The following is a 27,361-nucleotide window of genomic DNA, read 5'->3' as shown; positions in this document are numbered from 1 at the left end:
ACTGTTAGTACACACATTCTCATAACCAGAAACTTACATAGCAGAGGATTTGCTCTCATTAACCCTTGCACGCAGTCTTCTATCCACCCGTATAGCTAATTGCATAGCCTGTTGCAAATCTTCAGGTGTAGGATAAGCAATTAGCAGGTCTTTAACCCTTTCACTGAGCCCAGCAAGAAATAGACTTTTCAGAGCAGAATCGTTCCACCCTGTTTGAGTAGACCAACGACGGAAATGAGTACAATATTTTTCCACATTACCTGATCCCTGTTTTAAACGTCTCAACTCAGTCTCAGCTGATGCGACACGGTCAGGATCATCATATAATAGTCCCAAAGCAGAAAAAAAACTATCCACTGATCTGAAGCATGTATCACTAGGTTGCAAAGAAAAGGCCCACTCCTGAGGCTCTTTGCGCAAAAGTGACATTATGAACCCTACGCGCTGGGATTCATCCCCAGAGGACTTAGGTCTCAAACGAAAATACAATAAGCAAGCATTTTTAAATGAAAAAAATTCTCGGTGTTCACCAAAAAATAAATCCGGCAAACATACCTTAGGCTCCAAGAAATGTGCTCCAGGACAGTTACTCACGTGCTGACAGAGCTCAGCCACCTCCAGAGAGAGTCCCTGCAGGCGATGAACCAAATCCTGAACCGACACCATGATGGAACAGAAAAATCTTTCCTTAGAGAATTTGCTGGCTGGACTTACTGTTATGTTCTGCTACCAGAGCTAAGGAAAGAGAGGAGATCTGTCCCTACGATAGAACTCAGCTTAATCCCTACGATGTAACAGGGGACCTGATCCTGCGATCAGACCTGCTAAAGTCCTAAGCTAGTCTGTACGGAGACCTATAAATGTGGGGAAGGAATCCCTACAAGTACTAAGGACTTGAATATGGGACACCTCCTAACAGAAATAGTAGCAGACAGACGAACAAACAAAATATATAGAACATAGAGGTCAGTAGACCAAGCAAACTAACAGAGCAAGACACAGAGCACAGGCTAGCTAGAAAGTAGATATACAATGAAGTCCAGCAAAGCCAGAAGGGCGGAGCAGGATTAAATAGGCCAACAAGGTCATGTGACCAGCAAAGGAAAAAAAACCTAAGAGCAAGGTTCTAACAGTAGCTGATTCACAGTACACACGTGTGCGTGCTGATAAGGGCAAATTGAGGACTCTTTCCTACAGGCAATTACGTCAGGTTAAAAGAGCAGCGGCAAAAAAGCCTTGTCATAGCAGCAGACAAGTTTTTGAAGCTGCTGGTGCCTCCAACGTCCCCCGAACAACAAGATGCAGGGTCCTTCAGAGGTTTGCAGCTGTGCATATGCCATCCTGTCGACCTCGTCTATCCACTTCACACAAGCAGAAACGGCTCCAGTGGGCCAAACATTACATGAAGACTGATTTCAAAACTGTTTTGTTCACGGATGAGTGCCGTGCAACGCTCGATGGTCCAGATGGATGGAGTGGAGGATGGCTGGTTGATGGACACCCCACGCAAACACGGCTACAGCGCCAACAAGGAGGAGGTGGTGTAATGTTTTGGGCTGGAATCATGGGGAGAGAGATTGTCGGCCCCTTTAGGATCCCTGAAGGGGTAAAGATGAACTCCATAATGTATGTGGAGTTTCTCAAACAGCACTTCCTGCCATGGTTCAAGAAGAAGAACCGTGTATTCCACAGCAAGATCATTTTTATGCATGATAATGCACCATCTCATGCTGCACATAAAACATCTGCATCTCTGGCTGATATGGGCATAAAAGGGGACAAACTTATGGTGTGACCCCCATGCTCCCCTGACCTCTACCCCATTCAGAACCTCTGGAGCATCATCAAAAGGAGTGTCTATGATGGCGGGAGGCAGTTCACATCTAAGCAACAGCTCTGGGAGGGTATTCTGTCCTCATGCAAAACAATTGAAGCAGAAACCATCCAAAACCTGACAAATTCAATGGACGAGAGAGTTCAGAAGCTCCTTTCGAACAAGGGGTCCTATGTGCAAATGTAACATCACCTAGAATAAAGTTTCGAGTTGAAAACGGTTTGATTTCAGTTTCTAATAACCTGCTAATGCTTATAATTTCAAAAATGACCATTTTTTTGGTCTTTATTAAAATGAAAAGGTTGATCGAAAATTTTGGGTGATCTAAGAGTGTGGCAACCCAGTAGTCAGGATTACTTCGAATTCTGACAATACGAGGGTCATGTTGCAGGTAGGGCAGCAAGAAGGCACTTATGTGTCTTGCGCATCTCGGAGCCCCAAAATTATTTTCCGGGCTAGATGCAGCTAAAAATTATTATTAATTTTAAATCTGGTGGAGCTTAGATACATGGCCTAATAGAATCAGTGCTGCACACTGCTACAAAGCCCAAATTATTTTCCAGCCAAGATACAGATAAACATGATTAGTAATTTTAAATCTGGTGGAGCTTAGTATAGATGGCCTAATAGAATCAGTACTGCACACTGCTACAAAGCCCAAATTATTTTCCAGCCAAGATACAGATAAACATGATTAGTAATTTTAAATCTGGTGGAGCTTATTATAGATGGCCTAATAGAATCAGTGCTGCACACTGCTACAAAGCCCAAATTATTTTCCAGCCAAGATACAGATAAACATGATCAGTAATTTGAAAGCTTAAAACGGTTGGTGAGGTGATTTTAACCAATCATCAAGCTTTTACTCTCCCCAGGATGACACAGGCGTAGAAAAGTCATTTCGGATCCATGATTTGTTCATCTTTATGAACGTGAGTCTGTCTACATTATCAATGGAGAGCCGCGTGCGCTTATCTGTCAGCACACCACCAGCAGCGCTGAACACACGTTCAGACAGAACGCTGGCTGCGGGGCATGACAAGATCTCCAAGGCGTAAGTGGCTAGCTCCGGTCATTTATCCAGATTGGAAGCCCAAAAAGAGCAAGGGTCCAGTGACACAGTCATGGCTTCAATGTTTACTTGGAGATACTCCTGTACCATCGTCTCTAGGCGTTGACTATGTGTCAGACTTCTTGTCTCCTGTGGCCTTGCAAAGGATGGGCTAAAAAAGTGGTGAAATGATTCCGCAAAATTGATGTTACCAGCAGAAACTGTGGTTCTGTTACGGTTTGAGTGCTGAACACTCGACTGTCCCAAGGTTGGCAAGTTGGAACTGTGAGATTCACTACGTGCACCACTGGTGTTTTGTGGAAAAGCACATGTAAGATTCTGCAACAGTCTCTGCTGATACTCCTGCATGCATGCATCCCTTTCTATGGCAGGAATAATTTCTGCAAATTTACTTTTGTACCGGGGATCTAACAGTGTGGCAACCCAGTAGTCAGGATTATTTCTACTTCTCACAATTCGAGGGTCATGTTGCAGGTAGTGCAGCAATAAGGCACTCATGTGTGTTGCGCATCCAGGAGCACCAAGTCCCTGTTGGGTTGGTGGCGAGGTAACAATCATGCTTCCTTCCTCTGTCCCATTCCCCCAACCTCGCACAACAGAAATGTGATCAAGGTCTCCCTCATCTGATGAGTCTTCCATCAGTTCGTCCTCCACTTCTTCCTGGGCTCCTGCAACTTCCTCACTAGTTTGGCTGCTACCATGCGCCCTGGTAAAACAATCTCCCCCACCCTCACATGCCTACCGCCTTGGTGCTGCCGACCGTCTGGACCTTGCAGATGTTAGCCCTTCCGCATACAACTCCTCCTCCTCTACTTCCTCCACCTCCTCTTGTGCCACCACCTGACTCCGAATTCTGTTTAACATGTGCTCCAGCATGTAAATCACTGGAATAGTCATGCTGATAATGGCACCGTCAGCACTAAACATCTTCGTCGCCATTTCAACACTGTGCAGAAGGGTGCATAGGTCCCTGATCTGAGACCACTCCTCCAGCGTGATTTGCCCCACCTCTGGATCTCGTTGGCCCAGGCTATACGTCAGAACGTATTGCACCAGGGCTTGTCGGTGCTGCCACAGTCGCTGCAACATGTGCAGAGTTGAATTCCACCGGGTAGGCACATCGCATTTTAGCCGGTGAAGTGGCAGGCCCAACGACTTCTGTAGAGATGTAAGTCGCTAAGCTGTGGGATGCGAACGGCGGAAGTGAGCACACAGCGACCGTGCCCTCTGCAGAAGGCCATCTAGTCCGGGATAGTGGGCTAAAAATTGCTGGACAACCAGGTTCAACACGTGAGCCATACAAGGCACGTGTGTGACATTGCCCCGGCGAAGGGCCGCACCCAGCTTTGCAGCATTGTCGCACACGGCCTTCCCTGGTTTCAGGTCCAGTGGAGACAACCATTCATGAAATTGGTTCTCCAGAGCTGACCACAACTCCTCAGCTGTGTGACTCACATTTCCCAGACATTTCAAAGTAAAAACCGCCTGATGACATTGAGCCCTACTGCCAGCATAGTAAGGAGGTGTGCAGGATCCCTTCTGCGCAGTTAGAAAGCTTGTGGCATGACCAGACAGGCTTTGGGTGCAGGTGGAGGACTGAGAGGAGGTTGAGGAGGCAGAAGCAGTGGAGGAACTTTGAGATAAAGAGGATTGACGCACAACTCGTGGGGACGGCAAGACACTGACAGAAGCCCCTTGTCCTGATGTCACCATAGTTACCCAGTGCCCAGTCAGCGACATGTAATGCCCCTGTCCATGCCTACTCGTCCACGTGTCTGTGTTGAAATGCACCCTGTCACACACAGAGTTTCTCAAAGAAGCGGTGATGTTGTGTGCGACATGCTGGTGGAGCGCAGGCACACCTTTCTTTGAGAAGTAGTGCCGACTGGGCATCTGGTACTGGGGCACTGCGACGGACATAAGGTCTCGAAAATCCTCTGTGTCCACCAGGCGGAAAGGCAGCATTTCTGTAGCCAAGAGCTTGCAGATGGTGAAATTCAACCTCTTAGCTTTCTCATGGCTAGGAGGAAATGGTCTTTTACTTTTCCACATCTGAGGGACAGAGGGCTGGCTATTGTGCTTAGACGGGGTTTATGTAACGGGTCTGGGAGGCGGAACCTCTGAGCTACTATACAAGGGGGCGGTCCTTGTAAGGGAGCGGGTGGCGACCAGGCAGGCAGTCACAGCAGGTGACCGGGACAGTCTCTAGAAGAACGGGCAGGAGGTCATGGCAAGTGACCGGGGCAGTCTCTGGGTGAACGGGCAGATGGTCACGGCAAGTGACCGGGGCAGTCTCTGGGTGAACGGGCAGATGGTCACGGCAAGTGACCGGGGCAGTCTCTGGGTGAACGGGCAGATGGTCACGGCAAGTGACCGGGGCAGTCTCTGGGTGAACGGGCAGATGGTCACGGCAAGTGACCGGGGCAGTCTCTGGGTAAAGGGTTGGTACGACCTGTGGCGGCTGATGGTAGACGTGAGCTCCCAGGTGAGCAGGCGAGAGTCTCTGGATAAACGGGTGGTCACAGCATGTGACGGCGGAGCCTCCAGGAAGACCAACAGACAGGTGGCAGATGAGCGCTCCCAGATGAGCGGGCAGAAGTCTCTGGACAGGCGGGTGGTCACAGCACGTGACGGCAGAGCCTCCAGGTAGGCTAGCAGACAGGCAGCAGATGAGCGCTCCCAGGTGAGCGGGCAGGAGTCTCTGGACAGGCAGGTGGTCACAGCACGTGACGGCAGAGCCTCCAGGTAGGCTAGCAGGCAGGTAGCAGATGTGCGCTCCCAGGTGAGCGGGCAAGCTGGTCCATAGACAGACTGACAAGAGTTGGAAGGCAGACCGTCGGACCTCAGGCAAGCAGGCAGGTAGTTGATGTGCGCTCCCAGGTGAGCGGGCAAGCTGGTCCTTAGACAGACTGACAGGAGTAGTAAGGCAGACCGTCGGACCTCAGGCTAGCAGGCAGGTAGCAGGATATCAGGCAGGAATTAGACAGCAGACTGGCAGGAATCTGGCAGGTATCTGGCAGGTAACTGGCAACGGGACCTGAGGGCTGAAGCAGAGTAGTGAACAGTGCAACAACATTGCTCGGGCGCCTCCATTTTGGAGGAGGTGCCTTATATATGGTGAAGTCCTCCGGCCATTGGCCGGGGACTCCTTAGGACGGCGCGCGCGGCCCCTTTAAGAGGGAGGGAGAGCGCGCGCGCGCGCCCTAAGCACAGTGGCCGGCAAGGAGCGCACGCTGCCAGCAGAGCGGGAGGAGGACGCCGGGCACGGAGCAGAGAGGTGAGGGGAACAGCGTCCCTGCCTAGCAGAGGGCAGGGACGCCGGCGCTACAGTACCCCCCCCTTTAGGCCCCCCCTTTTTTAGGCCAGACAGAAATTTAGCAAGGATGAGCGGGGCATGGATGTTCTCCCGGGGCTCCCACGTTCTCTCCTCAGGACCAAACCCCTTCCAATCTACTAGAAAAAAGGTCTTTCCTCTTACCCTTTTGGTGGCAAGAATGTTCTCTACCTCAAACTCGTCCTCAGCAGAAACCGGAGCAGGAGGCGTACCTGTAGACTTGGAAAAAGAGTTAAGTACCACAGGTTTGAGGAGAGATACAGGGAAGGAGTTAGGGATCCGTAAGTTGGCCGGGAGTTTCAATTTATAGGCCACCGGGTTGATCTGACTGATGACCTCCAGAGGACCGATGAACCGAGGCCCTAACTTGTAAGAAGATATCTTGAGTCGGACATATTTAGATGAGAGCCAGACTTTATCTCCAGGACGAAATTGTGGAGGATCCAGGCGTTTTTTGTCAGCGTGTCTTTTCATCCGTTCGGACGACTGAAGGAGTGCGGATTGGGTACTCTCCCAAATGGAGGAAAATTTGCTAACGAGAGATTCCGCAGCCGGGTTGTCCACAGAGGTGGAGACAGGAAAAGGAATTCGAGGATGCTGACCGAAGACTACAAAAAACGGGGATTTGGAGGAGGATTCGCTCTCGTGATTGTTATAAGAGAACTCGGCCCATGGTAGGAGATCCACCCAGTCTGAATGATGGGCATTAACGAAGTGCCGGAGGTAACTGGTCAGGTTCTGATTGATCCGCTCCACTTGACCATTGGACTGTGGGTGGTAAGCGGAAGAGAAGTCCAGGGTGACGTCTAGCAGTTTACAAGTGGCTCTCCAGAAGCGTGAGGTGAACTGTACCCCACGATCCGACACGATGTGGAGGGGCAGGCCATGAAGACGAAAGATGTGACGAATAAAGTCTTTAGCTAGCTCGGGTGCAGACGGGAGGCCTGGCAGGGGAACGAAATGAGCCATCTTGGAGAAGCGGTCAGCGACCACCCAAATGACCGTACAACCGGCAGAGACTGGGAGGTCAGTTATAAAGTCCATTGCTATATGCTGCCTGGGGGCAGCAGGTACAGAAAGCGGAAGGAGGCGACCGGCTGGCAGATGTCTCGGAACCTTGTTGCGGGCGCAGGACACACAGGCAGAAACAAAGTATATTACGTCCTTGTGCAGGGTAGGCCACCAGTAGTGCCGGGTAATAAGCTGGAGGGTCTTTTTCTGACCGGCGTGGCCAGCCAGCTTAGACGAGTGACCCCAGTGAAGGATCTTCTCCCGATCAGGTACTGATACGAACGTCTTTCCTGGAGGGAGACGATTTAGACTCACGGGAGCCAGCTGCATTACTCTGGCGGGATCGATGATGTGTTTCGGATCTTCCTCGAGATCAGACACCAGAAAGGATCGAGACAAGGCGTCCGCCTTGACGTTTTTGTCAGCCGGGCGAAAATGAAGAACAAAATCAAAGCAAGCAAAAAACAAGGACCACCGGGCTTGGCGCGGGTTAAGTCTCTGGGCATGCTGGAGGTAAGCCAAGTTCTTGTGGTCAGTGTAAATTATTACCGGGTGAAGAGCCATCTCGAGCAGGTAACGCCACTCCTCCAATGCCAGTTTGATGGCCAATAACTCTCGGTCTCCTATGGAATAATTGCGCTCTGAGGAGGAGAAGAGTTTAGAGAAGAAGCCGCAAGTTACCATCCTCCCGGAAGATGATTTTTGAGTAAGTACCGCTCCGGCTCCAGAGGAGGAGGCGTCAACTTCCAGGAAGAACTGCTTGTTGCCGTCCGGGCGATGCAGCACCGGGGCGGAAGAGAAGGCCTGTTTTAAGGAAAGAAAGGCCTCCTCTGCTTCGGGCGGCCACTCTTTGGGATTAGTACCCTTACGGGTGAGCGCGGAAATTGGGGCAGTCCGGGAAGAGAAGTGCGGTATGAAGAGGCGGTAGTAGTTGGCGAAGCCCAGGAACCGCTGAATGGCCTTCAACCCCTCCGGTCGAGGCCATTTCTCGATGGCAGACAGTTTCTCTGGATCCATTCGTAGGCCGGTCTGAGAAATAATGTAGCCCAAAAACGGAAGCGAGGTCTGCTCAAAGAGGCACTTCTCGTATTTAGCGAAGAGGTGATTCTGCCTGAGCCTGAGCAGGACCTGACGAACGTCCTTCCGGTGAGTCTGGAGATCCGGAGAGAAGACCAAGATGTCGTCCAGGTACACCACTACGCAGGAGTAGAGAAGGTCCCGGAAGATGTCATTGACCAACTCTTGAAAGACGGCAGGAGCGTTACAGAGACCAAAGGGCATTACCAGATATTCATAGTGGCCGTCCCGGGTGTTTAATGCCGTCTTCCATTCATCCCCCTGACGGATACGAACCAGGTTGTACGCCCCACGGAGGTCCAGTTTGGCGAAGATTCTAGCCCCCCTCAGACGATCAAATAACTCCGGAATGAGCGGAAGGGGGTACTTATTCTTCACCGTGATCTGGTTAAGGCCTTTATAGTCTATACAGGGACGGAGAGAGCCGTCCTTCTTTTTGACGAAAAAGAAGCCTGCTCCCGCCGGGGAGGTAGATTTCCGGATAAATCCCCTGGCCAGATTCTCCTCAATATATTCGGACATCGACCGGGTCTCAGCAGCGGATAATGGATAAATACGCCCACGGGGAGGAGTAGTACCAGGTAACAGGTCGATAGGGCAGTCGTATGGTCTATGAGGGGGTAGTGTCTCTGCCTCCTTTTTATTAAAGACATCAGCATAAGACCAATAAGGAATCGGAAGTCCAGGTAGATTAGCTGGGGTAGGAGAAGGACGGACGGGATGGACGGGAACCAGACAGGTCTTATGGCAGTCCTGTCCCCAGCGAAGGACTTCTCCGGTCTGCCAGTCAAGCACGGGTGCATGTCTCTGGAGCCAAGGTAGACCTAGCAAGAGGGCGTTAGAGAGTCCAGGCAGAACATGAAAGGAGATACTCTCAGAATGCAGCATTCCCACCTGCAGAGTAATGGATTCGGTGATGAGTTGGATGGGACGTGGTAAGAGACCCCCATCCACGGCAGCAACAGACAAGGGTACAGCCAGAGGTTTGGTGGAGATGCGGTATTTCTCTACCAGGGACTGTGAAAAAAGATTCCCGGCTGCTCCAGAGTCAAGTTGGGCTAGTTCGAAATAACGGTTCTCCCCGCAGACGATTGAGACTGACAGCAGCAGAGATGGAGAGGATTTATTCTTGTCTAGGTCGACCTCTCTGAGTGAACCTAGACACAGGCGTTTCCCGACCTCTCCGGGCAGGCACGGATCCGGTGCTCCTTACTGCCACAGTAGAAGCAGCTCCCCTCGGCACGGCGTAAGTCCTGACGGGTTTTGACCATCTTGGTCTGGTCGACCTGCATAGGCTCAGGAGAGTGTACCTGGGGAGAGACGGATTTCTGAAAAGTAGGAGCTAGACGTGGAAACCTCCTCTCACGGGTGACCTCTTTGGCATGCTCCTGGAACCGTAAGTCAATCCGGGTGGCAAGAGTTATTAGGTCATTGAGAGTGGTAGGAATGTCCCGACCGGCAAGTTCATCTTTAATACGGCCGGACAGACCCTCCCAGAAGACGGATACCAGAGCGTCGTTATCCCAGGCCAGCTCCGAGGCAAGGGTACGGAACCGTATGGCATATTGGCCCACGGTGAGACTTCCCTGACGGAGGCGTAGCAGTGATGATGCGGATGAGGTCTTCCGTCCGGGTTCGTCGAAGACTTTCCGGAAAGCCATGAGAAAGGCAGGCAAGTCGGACACCAGGGGGTCTCCTCTCTCCCATAGAGGATTTAGCCAGGCCAGGGCCTCCCCGGTGAGATGGGACATGATGAAGGCAATTTTGGCCCGGTCGGAGTTAAACTGGTGGGACAGGAGTTCAAAGTGCAGGGTGCACTGATTTATGAAGCCCCGAGCCTGGGCGGAGTCGCCTCCGAAGCGAGGAGGTGCAGAACGCCGGGGTCCGGGGTAGGATACCATGGTATTAGTGGACAGCGGAGCTGCCGGATTGCGAGTCATGGCACTGGCGGAGGTTGCTGGCGGAGCAGTCAGAGTGTCCAGGCGAGAATTGACATTCCGTAGGTGACCCAGGATGGACTCCTGTTGGGACCTCTGACGGGACAGTTCATGACACAGGTCCGAGAGCGAGGGAGCTTGGGTGCCACCGGGTTCCATGGCCCGAGCAAACTGTAACGGGTCTGGGAGGCGGAACCTCTGAGCTACTATACAAGGGGGCGGTCCTTGTAAGGGAGCGGGTGGCGACCAGGCAGGCAGTCACAGCAGGTGACCGGGACAGTCTCTAGAAGAACGGGCAGGAGGTCACGGCAAGTGACCGGGGCAGTCTCTGGGTGAACGGGCAGATGGTCACGGCAAGTGACCGGGGCAGTCTCTGGGTGAACGGGCAGATGGTCACGGCAAGTGACCGGGGCAGTCTCTGGGTGAACGGGCAGATGGTCACGGCAAGTGACCGGGGCAGTCTCTGGGTGAACGGGCAGATGGTCACGGCAAGTGACCGGGGCAGTCTCTGGGTAAAGGGTTGGTACGACCTGTGGCGGCTGATGGTAGACGTGAGCTCCCAGGTGAGCAGGCGAGAGTCTCTGGATAAACGGGTGGTCACAGCATGTGACGGCGGAGCCTCCAGGAAGACCAACAGACAGGCGGCAGATGAGCGCTCCCAGGTGAGCGGGCAGAAGTCTCTGGACAGGCGGGTGGTCACAGCACGTGACGGCAGAGCCTCCAGGTAGGCTAGCAGACAGGTAGCAGATGTGCGCTCCCAGGTGAGCGGGCAAGCTGGTCCATAGACAGACTGACAAGAGTTGGAAGGCAGACCGTCGGACCTCAGGCAAGCAGGCAGGTAGTTGATGTGCGCTCCCAGGTGAGCGGGCAAGCTGGTCCTTAGACAGACTGACAGGAGTAGTAAGGCAGACCGTCGGACCTCAGGCTAGCAGGCAGGTAGCAGGATATCAGGCAGGAATTAGACAGCAGACTGGCAGGAATCTGGCAGGTATCTGGCAGGTAACTGGCAACGGGACCTGAGGGCTGAAGCAGAGTAGTGAACAGTGCAACAACATTGCTCGGGCGCCTCCATTTTGGAGGAGGTGCCTTATATATGGTGAAGTCCTCCGGCCATCGGCCGGGGACTCCTTAGGACGGCGCGCGCGGCCCCTTTAAGAGGGAGGGAGAGCGCGCGCGCCCTAAGCACAGTGGCCGGAAAGGAGCGCACGCTGCCAGCAGAGCGGGAGGAGGACGCCGGGCACGGAGCAGAGAGGTGAGGGGAACAGCGTCCCTGCCTAGCAGAGGGCAGGGACGCCGGCGCTACAGTTTATAAGGGTGTCGCCGGCAAACTGCCGGTCTGTGAGGAAGATGCAGGCGGACATGTTAGGTTGCCTTGATCCAAAGGTGGTGCTATCGATGTCGGACAGCGCTCAACACCAGCTGGTGTTACCACCTCCAAAGAAAATGATGACCTGCAAATCACGCTGGCTGTTGCGGGTAAAGAGGTGGCAGGTCTGCGCCCCAAAACAGGTGTGACTGCTGTCCCCCCAGTCACAGAGGATGAAGAGGCCGCGGATGCACAAGATATGGCAGACGGTGGTTGGCCCGGCCGGCTAGGCCGCATTGTAGCACAGTGAGCTTCCCACTGCAACTTATGCTTCATGTCCATGTGCCGATTCATGCATGAAGTACTCAAACTATGTATTTTTTGGCCTCTACTTAGCTTTTGCTGACAAATGTTACAGATAACACGAGTTGGGTCATCTTTATCGATCTGAAAAAATGCCCAGGCTATGCAAGGCTTAGCACCCATGCGACCTGAAGAGCCACCACGACTTGTGGTGAGAGGCAGAGTTGTGTTTGAGGATGCAGTTGTTGACGTGCTTCCAGTACTACGTCTCTGTCCAGGAAGGCGCAACCTGACCTCGTCGTCACTAGCATCCTCCTCCACCTCCTCTGCTGAGCTCATCTCTTGGCTGACTGTGGGTTGACAGTAAGTGGGATCTCCAACCTCATCATCATCACCCTGTGCGTTATCACATCCGTCGTTCTCAGAGCCAACCTGTTCCTGTCCTGACAAAAAACTAAAGTTGTCGCTCCAATCAGGTATTTGAGTCTCATCATCGTCTTCCTCATTGTCTCCACCAGCAGGAGTTACAGTTTGGGAATGAGGGTCTACATTATGGTCAGAACCTTCTGCGTCTGGTCCTGGATCCGACTCATAAAGATTCTTGGCATCAGTGCAGATCATTTCTAGAGATGAGCGTTGTTCTACTCAAACTGTTCGCCAATCTCAAATTCGAGCTGTTTTGGGCGGTGTTCGAGCCGGTCGGCGAACACGAACAATTTGAGAAAAATTCGGCTGTTCGAGGTTATGTTCGATAACTGTTCGTGCACCAAAATCATAACTGGATTTTTTCTCAGTAATGATGAAAATTAATGTTAATACGCAGTTTGAGTGTACAGCGGGGTGGGGGGAGGGGCAGGGGATGGATCTCTGCAGGAACAATGAAGATCTCCATTTTTTTTTCTCTTTCCCGCATTTGCAGTGGGGAGGTGCAATCTGTCAGCCTATCAGCAGCGCACACACGGAGCGAAGTGCTTTTTTTCACACAAGCAAGGGCATGTGTGATTGGCAGTGTATGTCACATGTCCTTGCCCTATAAGACCAAGCCATTTTCCCCGTCGCCACCATTTTCTCACTGCTGCAGCTGCGTGTTAGACGGCACCGCTGTTGCTGTGTGCGATATACCTTGTTAATTTCAAGCCAATTTTCGCACAAATATACAGATAGCTTGGGAGTAGGGAATAGTTGTGATTGCAGTCCTTTTAAGGACTAGGTTACAGCATTTCCTACAACTTTTATCAGGCAGGTCTGTGCTCTTAAATAGATAGATTGTGGGAGTAAAGACTAATTGTAATTGGAGTTCTTTTCAGGACTAGGTTACATCAGTTCCTATCAGTTTTTGCCAGGCAGGTCTGTGCCAGTGCTGTGCAAGTTTTTTTCACAGCATTTGGCTGAATCTAGCAAAGCTAATCCTTTTTGGCCTATTGCAGAGTGTGTTAGTCAGTGGAGTAGCCTATCTGTGTTGCAAGATATACCACCTGTGTATAGAATACCAATTTTTTTACTGCACCTAGTGAAGTAAAATCTTTTGGGCATAGCATCATTCTATTAGTCCATCTATACTGACCTCCATCAGGTTGCAAACTGAATATAATTTTTTTCTACATCTAGCTCTGAAAAAATATTTGGGCTTCTAGCGGTGAGTGGGACTTGGTCTATTAGTCCATCTATACTGACCTCCATCAGGTTGCAAATTAAAAATAATTTTTTTCTGCATCTAGCTCTGAAAAAATATTTGGGCTTCTAGCAGTGTGTGGGACTTGGTCTATTAGTCCATCTATACTGACCTCCATCAGGTTGCAAATTAAAAATAATTTTTTTCTTCATTTATCTCTGAAAAAATATTTGGGCTTCTAGCAGCGTGTGGGACTTGTTCTATTAGTCCATCTATACTGACCTCCATCAGGTTGCAAATTAAAAATAATTTTTTTCTGCATCTAGCTCTGAAAAAATATTTGGGCTTCTAGCAGTGTGTGGGACTTGGTCTATTAGTCCATCTATACTGACCTCCATCAGGTTGCAAATTAAAAATAATTTTTTTCTGCATCTAGCTCTGAAAAAATATTTGGGCTTCTAGCAGTGTGTGGGACTTGGTCTATTAGTCCATCTATACTGACCTCCATCAGGTTGCAAATTGAATAAAAAAATTTTCTGCATCTAGCTCTGAAAAAATATTTGGGCTTCTAGCGGTGTGTGGGACTTGGTCTATTAGTCCATCTATACTGACCTCCATCAGGTTGCAAATTAAAAATAATTTTTTTCTGCATCTAGCTCTGAAAAATATTTGGGCTTCTAGCAGTGTGTGGGACTTGGTCTATTAGTCCATCTATACTGACCTCCATCAGGTTGCAAATTAAAAATAATTTTTTTCTTCGTTTATCTCTGAAAAAATATTTGGGCTTCTAGCAGCGTGTGGGACTTGTTCTATTAGTCCATCTATACTGACCTCCATCAGGTTGCAAATTAAAAATAATTTTTTTCTGCATCTAGCTCTGAAAAAATATTTGGGCTTCTAGCAGTGTGTGGGACTTGGTCTATTAGTCCATCTATACTGACCTCCATCAGGTTGCAAATTAAAAATAATTTTTTTCTGCATCTAGCTCTGAAAAAATATTTGGGCTTCTAGCAGTGTGTGGGACTTGGTCTATTAGTCCATCTATACTGACCTCCATCAGGTTGCAAATTGAATAAAAAAAATTTCTGCATCTAGCTCTGAAAAAATATTTGGGCTTCTAGCGGTGTGTGGGACTTGGTCTATTAGTCCATCTATACTGACCTCCATCAGGTTGCAAATTAAAAATAATTTTTTTCTGCATCTAGCTCTGAAAAAATATTTGGGCTTCTAGCAGTGTGTGGGACTTGGTCTATTAGTCCATCTATACTGACCTCCATCAGGTTGCAAATTAAAAATATTTTTTTTCTTCATTTATCTCTGAAAAAATATTTGGGCTTCTAGCAGCGTGTGGGACTTGTTCTATTAGTCCATCTATACTGACCTCCATCAGGTTGCAAATTAAAAATAATTTCTTTCTGCATCTAGCTCTGAAAAAATATTTGGGCTTCTAGCAGTGTGTGGGACTTGGTCTATTAGTCCATCTATACTGACCTCCATCAGGTTGCAAATTAAAAATAATTTTTTTCTGCATCTAGCTCTGAAAAAATATTTGGGCTTCTAGCAGTGTGTGGGACTTGGTCTATTAGTCCATCTATACTGACCTCCATCAGGTTGCAAATTGAATAAAAAAATTTTCTGCATCTAGCTCTGAAAAAATATTTGGGCTTCTAGCGGTGTGTGGGACTTGGTCTATTAGTCCATCTATACTGACCTCCATCAGGTTGCAAATTAAAAATATTTTTTTTCTGCATCTAGCTCTGAAAAAATATTTGGGCTTCTAGCAGTGTGTGGGACTTGGTCTATTAGTCCATCTATACTGACCTCCATCAGGTTGCAAATTAAAAATAATTTTTTTCTTCATTTAGCTCTGAAAAAATATTTGGGCTTCTAGCAGTGTGTGGGACTTTTTCTATTAGTCCTTCTATACTGACGTCCAGCAGGTTGCAAATTGAATATAATTTTTTTCTGCATCTAGCTCTGAAAAAATATTTGGGCTTCTAGCGGTGTGTGGGACTTGGTCTATTAGTCCATCTATACTGACCTCCATCAGGTTGCAAATTAAAAATAATTTTTTTCTGCATCTAGCTCTGAAAAAATATTTGGGCTTCTAGCAGTGTGTGGGACTTGGTCTATTAGTCCATCTATACTGACCTCCATCAGGTTGCAAATTAAAAATAATTTTTTTCTGCATCTAGCTCTGAAAAAATATTTGGGCTTCTAGCAGTGTGTGGGACTTGGTCTATTAGTCCATCTATACTGACCTCCATCAGGTTGCAAATTAAAAATAATTTTTTTCTGCATCTAGCTCTGAAAAAATATTTGGGCTTCTAGCAGTGTGTGGGACTTGGTCTATTAGTCCATCTATACTGACCTCCATCAGGTTGCAAATTGAATAAAAAAAATTTCTGCATCTAGCTCTGAAAAAATATTTGGGCTTCTAGCGGTGTGTGGGACTTGGTCTATTAGTCCATCTATACTGACCTCCATCAGGTTGCAAATTAAAAATATTTTTTTTCTGCATCTAACCCACCCAATAGTTTTGGCCTAATACCACAGTTTGGCCACTCAGCTCTGCCCCGTTACCATCCATTGTTTTTTTGTGCAAACAACTCCAGAGTTGTGAATTAGTTAACCACCAAAATGAGTGGAAAAAGGCCTGCTGCTGGTGGAAAGGGGAATAGGCGTGTTGGGAAGGGGAAAAAAGGTTGTGTCCGTGGGGTAGGTGCAGAAGAAAGACCATCTTCCAGCCAAACTAAAATGTCTACTTCTTTTAGCGGACAATGTGATAAGATCCCTTTCTTACGGCCACGCCAATCGCTACAAATTCCAGATGAGGCACAAAAACAGCAGGTGCTTCAACGGATATCAAGTGCTCCTTTAAGTGGGCTCTCCTCCACATCAACTTCAACATCACAAATACTCCAGTCCTCAAAGGTGTCACCCAAATCGCACTTGCTTCCTCACAGCTCCCAAATCTCCAGCTGCCCGTCTGAGTATGAGGTAGAACAGATGGTTGAGTCTGCAGAGCTGTTTACTCATACTATAGCCTGGGAATCAGAGGTCGACTCCAGCGCTTCTGTGAATCCAGACGAGGAAATGATCTGCACTGATGCCCAGAATCTTTATGAGTCGGATCCAGGACCAGACGCAGAAGGTTCTGACCATAATGTAGACCCTCATTCACAAACTGTAACTCCTGTTGGTGGAGAAAATGAGGAAGACGATGATAAGACTCAAATACCTGATTGGAGCGACAACTTTAGTTTTTTGTCAGGGCAGGAACAGGTTGGCTCTGAGGACGACGGGTGTGATAACGCACAGGGTGATGATGATGACGTCGGAGATAACACTTACTGTCAACCCACAGTCAGCCAAGAGATGAGGTCAGCAGAGGAGGTGGAGGAAGATGCTAGTGACGACGAGGTCAGGTTGCGCCTTCCTGGACAGAGACGTAGTACTGGAAGCACGTCAACAACTGCATCCTCAAACACAACTCTGCCTCTCACCACAAGTCGTGGTGGCTCTTCAGGTCGCATGGGTGCTAAGCCTTGCATAGCCTGGGCATTTTTTCAGATCGATAAAGATGACCCAACTCGTGTTATCTGTAACATTTGTCAGCAAAAGCTAAGTAGAGGCCAAAAAATACATAGTTTGAGTACTTCATGCATGAACCGGCACATGGACATGAAGCATAAGTTGCAGTGGGAAGCTCAGTGTGCTACAATGCGGTCTAGCCGGCCGGGCCAACCACCGTCTGCCATATCTTGTGCATCCGCGGCCTCTTCATCCTCTGTGACTGGGGGGACAGCAGTCACACCTGTTTTGGGGCGCAGACCTGCCACCTCTTTACCCGCAACAGCCAGCGTGATTGGCAGGTCATCATTTTCTTTGGAGGTGGTAACACCAGCTGGTCTTGAGCGCTGTCCGACATCGATAGCACCACCTTTGGATCAAGGCAACCTAACATGTCCGCCTGCATCTTCCTCACAGACCAGCAGTTTGCCGGGGACACCCTTATCAACCCCGTCTAAGCACAATAGCCAGCCCTCGGTCCCTCAGATGTGGACAAGTAAAAGACCATTTCCTCCTAGCCATGAGAAAGCTAAGAGGTTGAATTTCACCATCTGCAAGCTCTTGGCTACAGAAATGCTGCCTTTCCGCCTGGTGGACACAGAGGATTTTCGAGACCTTATGTCCGTCGCAGTGCCCCAGTACCAGTTGCCCAGTCGGCACTACTTCTCAAAGAAAGGTGTGCCTGCGCTCCACCAGCATGTCGCACACAACATCACCGCTTCTTTGAGAAACTCTGTGTGTGACAGGGTGCATTTCACCACAGACACTTGGACGAGTAGGCATGGACAGGGGCGTTACATGTCGCTGACTGGGCACTGGGTAACTATGGTGACAGCAGGACAAGGGGCTGCTGTCCAAGTCTTGCCGTCCCCACGAGTTGTGCGTCAATCCTCTTTATGTCATTTTTCCTCCACTGCTTCTGCCTCCTCAACCTCCTCTCGGTCTTCCACCTGCACCCAAAGCCTGTCTGGTCATGCCACAAGCTTTCTAACTGCGCAGAAGGGATCCTGCACACCTCCTTACTATGCTGGCAGTAGGGCTCAACGTCATCAGGCGGTTTTTACATTGAAATGTCTGGGAAATGTGAGTCACACAGCTGAGGAGTTGTGGTCAGCTCTGGAGAACCAATTTCATGAATGGTTGTCTCCACTGGACCTGAAACCAGGGAAGGCCGTGTGCGACAATGCTGCAAACCTGGGTGCGGCCCTTCGCCGGGGCAATGTCACACACGTGCCTTGTATGGCTCACGTGTTGAACCTGGTTGTCCAGCAATTTTTAGCCCACTATCCCAGACTAGATGGCCTTCTGCAGAGGGCACGGTCGCTGTGTGCTCACTTCCGCCGTTCGCATCCCGCAGCTCAGCGACTTACATCTCTACAGAAGTCGTTGGGCCTGCCACTTCACCGGCTAAAATTCGATGTGCCTACCCGGTGGAATTCAACTCTGCACATGTTGCAGCGACTGTGGCAGCACCGACAAGCCCTGGTGCAATACGTTCTGACGTATAGCCTGGGCCAACGAGATTCAGAGGTGGGGCAAATCACGCTGGAGGAGTGGTCTCAGATCAGGGACCTATGCACCCTTCTGCACAGTTTTGAAATGGCGACGAAGATGTTTAGTGCTGACGATGCCATTATCAGCATGACTATTCCGGTGATTTACATGCTGGAGCACATGTTAAACAGAATTCGGAGTCAGGTGGTGGCACAAGAGGAGGTGGAGGAAGTAGAGGAGGAGGAGTTGTATGCGGAAGGGCTAACATCTGCAAGGTCCAGACGGTCGGCAGCACCAAGGCGGCAGGCATGTGAGGGTGGGGGAGATGGTTTAACCAGGGCGCATGGTAGCAGCCAAACTAGTGAGGAAGGTGCAGGAGCCCAGGAAGAAGTGGAGGACGAACTGATGGAAGACTCATCAGATGAGGGAGACCTTGATCACATTTCTGTTGTGCGAGGTTGGGGGGAGAGGACAGAGGAAGGAAGCATGATTGTTACCTCGCCACCAACACAACAGGGACTTGGTGCTCCTGGATGCGCAACACACATGAGTGCCTTCTTGCTGCACTACCTGCAACATGACCCTCGAATTGTGAGAATTAGAAATAATCCTGACTACTGGGTTGCCACACTGTTAGATCCCCGGTACAAAAGTAAATTTGCAGAAATTATTCCTGCCATAGAAAGGGATGCACGCATGCAGGAGTATCAGCAGAGACTGTTGCAGAATCTTACATGTGCTTTTCCACAAAATACCAGTGGTGCACGTAGTGAATCTCACAGTTCCAACTTGCCAACCGTGGGACCGTCAAGTGTTCAGCACTCAAACCGTAACAGAACCACAGTATCTGCTGGTAACATCAATTTTGCGGAATCATTTCACCACTTTTTTAGCCCATCCTTTGCAAGGCCACAGGAGACAAGAAGTCTGACACATAGTCAACGCCTAGAGACGATGGTACAGGAGTATCTCCAAGTAAACATTGAAGCCACGACTGTGTCACTGGACCCTTGCTCTTTTTGGGCTTCCAATCTGGATAAATGGCCGGAGCTAGCCACTTACGCCTTGGAGATCTTGTCATGCCCCGCAGCCAGCGTTCTGTCTGAACGTGTGTTCAGCGATGCTGGTGGTGTGCTGACAGATAAGCGCACGCGGCTCTCCACTGATAATGTAGACAGACTCACGTTCATAAAGATGAACAAATCATGGATCCGAAACGACTTTTCTACCCCTGTGTCATCCTGGGGAGAGTAAAAGCTTGATGATTGGTTAAAATCACCCTACCAACCGTTTTAAGCTTTCAAATTACTAATCATGTTTATCTGTATCTTGACTGGAAAATAATTTGGGCTTTGTAGCAGTGTGCAGCACTGATCCTATTAGGCCATCTATAATAAGCTTCACCAGATTTAAAATTAAAAATAATTTTTAGCTGCATCTAGCCCGGAAAATAATTTTGGGGCTCCGAGATGCGCAAGACACATAAGTGCCTTCTTGCTGCACTACCTGCAGCATGACCCTCATATTGTCAGAATTCGAAGTAATCATGACTACTGGGTTGCCACACTCTTAGATCCCCCAAACTTTTCGATCAACCTTTTCATTTTAATAAAGACCAAAAAAATGGTCATTTTTGAAATTATAAGCATTAGCAGGTTGTTAGAAACTGAAATCAAACAGTTTTCAACTCAAAACTTTATTCTAGGTGATGTTACATTTTCACATAGGACCCCTTGTTCGAAAGGAGCTTCTGAACTCTCTCGTCCATTGAATTTGTCAGGTTTTGGATGGTTTCTGCTTCAATTGTTTTGCATGAGGACAGAATACCCTCCCAGAGCTGTTGCTTAGATGTGAACTGCCTCCCGCCATCATAGACACTCCTTTTAATGATGCTCCAAAGGTTCTGAATGGGGTAGAGGTCAGGGGAGCATGGGGGTCACACCATAAGTTTGTCCCCTTTTATGCCCATATCAGCCAGAGATGCAGATGTTTTATGTGCAGCATGAGATGGTGCATTATCATGCAGAAAAATGATCTTGCTGTGAAATACACGGTTCTTCTTCTTGAACCATGGCAGGAAGTGCTGTTTGAGAAAATCCACATACATTATGGAGTTCATCTTTAGCACCTTCAGGGATCCTAAAGGGGCCGACAATCTCTCTCCCCATGATTCCAGCCCAAAACATTACTCCACCTCCTCCTTGTTGGCGCTGTAGCCGTGTTTGCGTGGGGTGTCCATCAACCAGCCATCCTCCACTCCATCCATCTGGACCATCGAGCGCTGCACGGCACTCATCCGTGAACAAAACAGTTTTGAAATCAGTCTTCATGTAATGTTTGGCCCACTGGAGCCGTTCCTGCTTGTGTGAAGTGGATAGAGGAGGTCGACAGGATGGCGTATGCACAGCTGCAAACCTCTGAAGGACCCTGCATCTTGTTGTTCGGGGGACGTTGGAGGCACAAGCAGCTTCAAAAACTTGTCTGCTGCTATGACAAGGCTTTTTTGCCGCTGCTCTTTCAACCTGACGTAATTGCCTGTAGGAAAGAGTCCTCAATTTTCCCTTATCAGCACGCACACGTGTGTACTGTGAATCAGCTACATACTTCTTGATTGCCAAGACACTTCATCCTGATCATCGCACAATGTTGATTGTAGTCATGCCTTGACCTAAACACTCCATAATTTGTTGCTTCTCAGCAGCCGACACATCCTTTTTCTTTCCCATTTTGGCAGAAAATGTAGGCTGCTTAATAATATGAGAGAGCCTTCTTAAGTAGTCTTGCCTTTCATTGGACACACCTGCCAAACTAATTAGCACAGGTGTCTGCAATTGCTTACAGTGATATAAAGAGCCCTGACACACATCACCATCAATGAGTTTAACTGACAAACAAACAAATTCTTGCCTTATCACTCCTAAACACTTTTAGCATAATAATTTGGAACACGGTGTACATGTGCTTTTCCACAAAACACCAGTGGTTCACGTAGTGAATCTTACAGTTCTAACTTGCCAACCGTGGTCTGTATGGAATTGTTCAATAAAGGGCCCAAAATTAAGATAACATAGATGGGAGAGGTCTCTATGAATAGGAATTCCTAAGTATTTGATACCCTGTGAGGGCCAGGCAAAGGGAAAGTTGGACTGGATGGAATCCTATATGGATTTAGGGAGGGAGACATCGAGGGCCTCAGACTTCGCTGCATTGATTTTAAAATTTTACCATGTAACAAAGTGATCTATTTCAGCCATAACAGCAGGGATGGATATATGTGATTGAGTGATATATACTAGGACATCATCAGCAAATAGAGAGCACTTGTACTCGGTGCCTCCCACCTCAATCCACCTAATATTGGGGTTATGGCGAATTGATGAGAGCAGGTGCTCCGTCACTAGGATGTATAAGAGAGGGGACAGAGGACATCCCTGCCTTGTCCCATTGGTGATTGTGAAAGGTGATGAAAATGTTCTGACGCACCCCCTGGGCCTTGGGACACCCGGAGCCGGACCCTTTTTGGTGGATGCTGGTGGTTGTAGTCTTCGTGGCGGCGATCCGGTTCCGTGGCTCAGGGCGGTCAAACCAGTGGCGGAACTATTTATGTGGTTTTGATGTTTAAATGTCCGACTACGCCACCCGTGGACTGCAGGTAACGGCTGCCCACGTCGTACTGTGCTCACCAGGTGAGGGGCTCAGACAACTCCCAGATAACTTTGGAGCACTTCACAGGACCCCCTTTGTGTGTCCTTTGTCTGGCCTTTCTTACCAACACTTCTGTCCGGCTGCCTCGGGCCTCCTCTTGGTAAACTTGGCGCCAGTTTCCCTGACCCTATGTGGTGCCTTCCTAGCGGGTGGAGCAAGGGGCTGCGCCACATAAAATGTCAGAGCCTCCGGTTTCTAGCTGAGGGTCGTTTCCTGCCTCCACTAGTTCGGGGACCGGTCTCCCACTTTGGCCTGACCCCTCCACGCAGGTGGATTCGGGCGTGCGGTGGCGACTCGCCCGTCCGCACCCCTGGGATCCCTTCATTCCTCGTTCCTGGAGCCTTCTCCGCTCCTCTTCCTTCCTTCTCCCTCTTGCAGGCCTGGGCCTCTGTTACTAGGCCCGCCTCCGGAGCAGAGCTCATGCAGAGCCCCTGCTCCCTGCCACTTCTGCTCAGACTTCTCTGCACTGAACTAAGATGGTGCCCACCTTTTATACTCCCTTCTCAATGCACCCAGGAATTGCTTCCTCCCTGCTCCTGCACTGCAGGGTTCCCCTTCCTCAGTGTTCCCTCCCCCCACTCCAGCCAGGGACAGGGACTGTCGTGCCCATCTCAGGGGCATATTGGTCGCCCTGCCCCACGGCAATGTGGTGTAATGCATGCAGGTGTCGGGTCCTGATCCACACTCCATCCTTATCTGAGAGTGAGATATCACACCTCTGGGTGAGGTGCAATACGTCTGTAGCAACCGAGCCCTCGGTGCTACAGTTCCATTTATCTTCAGCCTAGGTGACGTATTGTGATACAGGGCTGTGATTTTGGCTATAAAAGGGTCCCCTAGACCCCTACCCCAAGCTTTTTAAGAGAATCATATATGGCGTGCCAGGAGACTCTATGGAATGCTTTCTCAGCATCCAACGAGAGTATCTACTTACAAATTTTTAACTGCATCTAGCCCAGGAAATACTTTGTGCCTAGTAGCAGTGTCTGCTAGTCAGCGGATTAACCCGGCTGTTAAGCAAGCTACACCACCTGTAGTTTGGACACTTAATTTTTTCAAAGGAAATGCTTCGGGACCACGGGATACTTAGTGAAGAGCATCAGGAGGCACCCCAAGGCATAGGGGCTGGGACTGGCACTAGGATGCCTTGCGGTGGACAGCCGAGCTCGATCCTTATAAAAGCTTTTTAACTGCAGCAGCTTTAGTGGACGCTACTGGAGCTGGAATTACACGGCTGCTGGCATGAGACTTGCCCTCCAATAGATCCTTGTAAATGGATTTAAAGTGTATTCATTCAAATTAGAGGGACAATTTAAATTAAAAAGCTTAGAGCTGCCTCCACCACAGGGGGGCTCTCTCGACCCACCAGCGGACAGGCACCAGTATTGGGAGAGGGGGGCTGGCCGTCAGGGTTCACCGCGGCTCTGGCACAAACCCGGCGACACGGAGGTGGCACGGGCAGGAGCGGACTGGCCGTCTCGGCTTCTCACTTTTTGGATTTTAGAAGGGCATGACATGCCTATATCTGTGTCTCCCCCTCCTTTTACTCCTCCACCTCTTTTCTTTTCGCATGACTATATGTACTTGTCACTTTTCCATGTGTTAGTTGTGTCTTCTGAGCAGTTTGTCAGCTTTTGGACACCTTTGAAGGTGTTTTCTATGTGTTTCTATGTGTTTTTGTTTGCCTGCCATTGGTTTTAACGGTGTTCGAAGGTGTTCGAGAAACAGTTCGACGAACAGTTCGGCGAACACACGGGTGTTCGACGAACCGAACTCGAACACTACGGGGGTGGCTCAACACTAATCATTTCCTCGTCTGGATTCACAGAAGCGCTGGAGTCGACCTCTGATTCCCAGGCAATAGTATGAGTAAACAACTCTGCAGACTCAACCATCTGTTCTACCTCATACTCAGACGGGCAGCTGGAGATTTGGGAGCTGTGAGGAAGCAAGTGCGATTGGGGTGACACCTTTGAGGACTGGAGTATTTGTGATGTTGAAGTTGATGTGGAGGAGAGCCCACTTAAAGGAACACTTGATATCCGTTGAAGCACCTGCTGTTTTTGTGCCTCATCTGGAATTTGTAGCGATTGGCGTGGCCGTAAGAAAGGGATCTTATCACATTGTCCGCTAAAAGAAGTAGACATTTTAGTTTGGCTGGAAGATGGTCTTTCTTCTGCAGATGTTACTGTTGTCTTAACACCTACCCGACGGACACAACCTTTTTTCCGCTTCCCAACACGCCTATTCCCCTTTCCACCAGCAGCAGGCCTTTTTCCACTCATTTTGGTGGTTAACTAATTCACAACTCTGGAGTTGTTTGCACAAAAAATCAATGGATGGGAACCGAGCAGAGCTGAGTGGCCAAACTGTGGTATTAGCCCAAAACTATTGGCTGGGTTAGATGCAGAAAAAAATTATTTTTAATTTGCAACCTGATGGAGGTCAGTATAGATGGACTAATAGTACAAGTCCCACACACTGCTAGAAGCCTAAATATTTTTTCACAGGTAGATGCAGAAAAAAATTATATTCAATTTGCAACCTGATGGAGGTCAGTATAGATGGACTAATAGAACAAGTCCCACACACAGCTAGAAGCCCAAATATTTTTTCAGAGGTAGATTCAGAAAAAATATATATTCAGTTTGCAACCTGATGGAGGTCAGTATAGATGGACTAATAGAGAAAGTCCCACACACTGCTAGAAGGCCAAATATTTTTTCAGAGCTAGATGCAGACAAAAAAATTTTTTTAATTTGCAACCTGATGGAGGTCAGTATAGATGGACTAATAGAGAAAGTCCCACACACTGCTAGAAGGCCAAATATTTTTTCAGGTAATCAAGGTAGGGAGAGAGGCAAGAGGTCTGGTCATCTTAGTTATACAGGCCGGGGGAAACAATCTAGGTCATCACAAGAGCGCATAACTAATGGCAATAATGAAACTAGACACTGAGCGCTTCAGAGAATTTTTCACAAAACTAACTATAGTATGGTCAGAGATTGTGCCGATAGCGGTATGGCAAGGTGCGCGAGACATCACGGCCATCGAACGGACAAGGCGGGTAATACATATTCGGATGGCAAAATTTAGAAGAGACAGAGGCGGTGTAGTGATTACACACCTACAACTGGAAGGAGATAAAGCAGGCCTCATACGGCCCGACGGTGTTCACTTAATGGATATTCGACAGGACATATTCCTGTCAGGACTCCAGGACGGAGTGGAACAAGCGTTAAGAGTGATGGGTGGGGGTCAGAGTCCTGCATACGAGTACGCAGGATCCTCCGTGGCCTGGAAATAGAAAGGACATGTTGAAGAGTTACACTTGTTGGCCAACTTGCCGGAGTGGAGACCCAGGGCATGCTGCAACAAGCTGAATTATTTTATAAATAAAATGCCTTTCTAATGGAATGAGTATAAAAAGTTAATAAAGCTGTGACCGATCCTCACCCATCCAGTTGTAAGAGTTACATTATTGTATTGTCAAGGAAAGGGGGGCGGTAGGGGGGCTGAGAGTCTGGGTTTGGTTAGGGGTCCCCACAGTCTGCCTAGGCTAGATGCATTTAAAAATTCTTATTAGATACACAGGCGGTGCAGCTTGCTTCGCAGCTGGGCTACTACGCCCAAAGTATTGCCTAGGCTAGATGCAGTTAAAAATTCTACGCTGACTAGCAGACACTGAAGCTTTGGAGCAGACCTCTGAGTAAACAGCTCTTCAGACTCAACAATCTGTGTTACCCAAAGCCATAGTGTATGTAGTTTCTTACAGTTAAAAAAGGGGGGGGGCGACCCAATCCACTTGAAATTGACGGTGCCGACGCCACATAAGACACAGCAAGGGGACTCCAAAAAGAGTCTCCATTTTTTCCAAAAATTGTGGCACAGACACCACTTAACACTAGAACGCATACCTGGGTCCTCGCAGGCCTGCCCTGTTAATTGTTTTCTATTTTCTGCAAGATTACTTTAGTTAGAATTTTGAAACTCTAGGTATTCTTCATGCATATAGTTGTTTGTCATTTGAGTTTGAGTTATTCCATGTTATTTGCACACAGTTGCTTAAAACGGTTGGTGAGGTGATTTTACCAAATCCTCAAGCTTTTAGTCTCCCCAGGATGACACAGTGGAAGAAAAGTCCTTGCGAATCCATGATTTGTTCATCTTTATGAACGTGAGTCTGTCTATATTCTCAGTGGACAGCCGCTTGCGCTTATCTGTCAGCACACCACCAGCAGCGCTGAACACACGTTCAGAGAGAATGCTGGCTGCAGGGCATGACAAGATCTCCAAGGTGTGAGTGGCGAGCTCCGGCCATTTTTCCAGATTCTAATCCCAAAATGAGCAAGGGTCCAGTGACACAGTAATGGCTTCGATGTTCACTTGTACCATCGTCTCTAGGCGTTGACTATGTGTCAGACTTCTTGTCTCCTGTGGCCTTGCAAAGGATGGTCTAAAAAAGTGGTTAAACGAATCCACAAAATTGCTGTTACCAGCAGATACTGTGTTACTGTTACGGTTTTCTGTCAAGGTCTTCCTCATCTGATGAGTCTTCCATGCCCATCGCCAGTTCGTCCTCCACTTCTTCCTCGGCTCCTGCACCTTCCTGAACAGTTTGGCTGCTACCATGCGCCCTGGTTAATCCGTGTCCCCCACCCTCCCATGCCTGCCACCTTGGTGCTGCCGACCGTCTGGACCTTGGAGATGTTATCCCTTCCGCATACTACTCCTCCTCTACTTCCTCCACCTCCTCTTGTCCCACCACCTGACTCTGAATTCTGTTTAACATGTGCTCCAGCATGTAAATCACCGGAATAGTCATGCTGATAATGTCATAGTCGTCAGCACTAAACATCTTCGTCGCCATTTCAAAACTGTGCAGAAGGGTGTGTGGCGCTCCCCTGAGGGTTCAGTCGCCACAGAGTTACTGCATCTCACCCAGAGGTGTGGTATCTCACCATCAGGTAAGGAAGGCGTATGGCTCGGTACCCTAACACCTGCATCCAACACATACCCGCAGTTGGGGTAGGGCGAGATTGCTCCTAAGGGAGAACACAGTCCCAGGTCCCTAGCTGGGGGGAGGGTGCTATGTAGTGGGTG

Source organism: Phyllobates terribilis, unplaced genomic scaffold (assembly GCF_046119375.1).
Source record: "Phyllobates terribilis strain yellow unplaced genomic scaffold, ASM4611937v1 Scaffold_4__5_contigs__length_816908805, whole genome shotgun sequence".
Taxonomy (NCBI): Eukaryota; Metazoa; Chordata; class Amphibia; order Anura; family Dendrobatidae; genus Phyllobates; species Phyllobates terribilis.
The sequence above is the reverse complement of the archived record's forward strand: the minus strand, read 5'-3'. Positions refer to the sequence as shown.